We start from the raw sequence: 966 nt of genomic DNA on the forward strand, positions 1-966 counted from the left end.
TTTTCCGATGAGTAGAAAACAGTTTTGTAAAAAGGCAGCAAATATTCCTTAGTAATAGTCCATTATCCACTGCTTCAGCCAGACCCTTTCACGAATCACTGCTGTTTTTATAATCAACAGATATTAGGATTTTTTAAATCATATTATCAAGAAGACTTTGTTCAAATAATGTTAGATCTACGGTAACAAATTCAGAACCAAAAAAAGGATCAACGCATCTGCAGACAAAAATCATTAGAAAACGATTTATTAAAGATACAATTCTAAAACAATTGTTAACAAAAGTTTGCAAAATCAACGCGTAGGAATGCTAAAATCATGTACGCTATACAAGATCTAGTACGCTACGCAATTCTTGCTAGATCTACGCAAGGAAATCTCAAAATTTAAGATCTACATTTCCCAACGCATAGAAACGCTCAAGTTTTCAATTCGTATCGCCCATCGTAAGATACGCGATTATAGATGAGAATTCAATTGATAATGCTCATGTTGAAGCAAATTAGATTTGGTCGTAAATTGATTTTTAAAAAGCGATTATAATTCAGGAAGTAAATTTTTGAGAATCACAGACAGAGGTTAAGGCGTTGAAACAATGCAGTAACAATTCGTAAAAACGCTAAAGTTATTTAAGATCAACGCATAGAACCGCTATCATTATCTAATATCTACGCTACAAAGCACATAATAACGTTTGGAAACTCCAATATTGTGTAGGACAAGAACTCAAAATCCCACGGCAAAATAGTTTAGGATAGTTACGGGGACATTTATGGATTGTCAAAGCTATTTACCACTTCTTTCATTTTTTTGACCATAAAACTCTTTGGACGGGGGACGTTTTTTGCTGTAGCGCGACAAAAATTTTCACATCTATAAAGTTTAGTGTCTTAAAGCAATTTTGGTGTTACTTTGTACTTTTAATGAAAAAGTGAGCTAAACTTTTGGAAGATAGGCTCTATGTAG

This window comes from Convolutriloba macropyga, chromosome 15 (assembly GCF_964194025.1).
Source record: "Convolutriloba macropyga chromosome 15, txConMacr16.3, whole genome shotgun sequence".
NCBI lineage: Eukaryota > Metazoa > Xenacoelomorpha > Acoela > Convolutidae > Convolutriloba > Convolutriloba macropyga.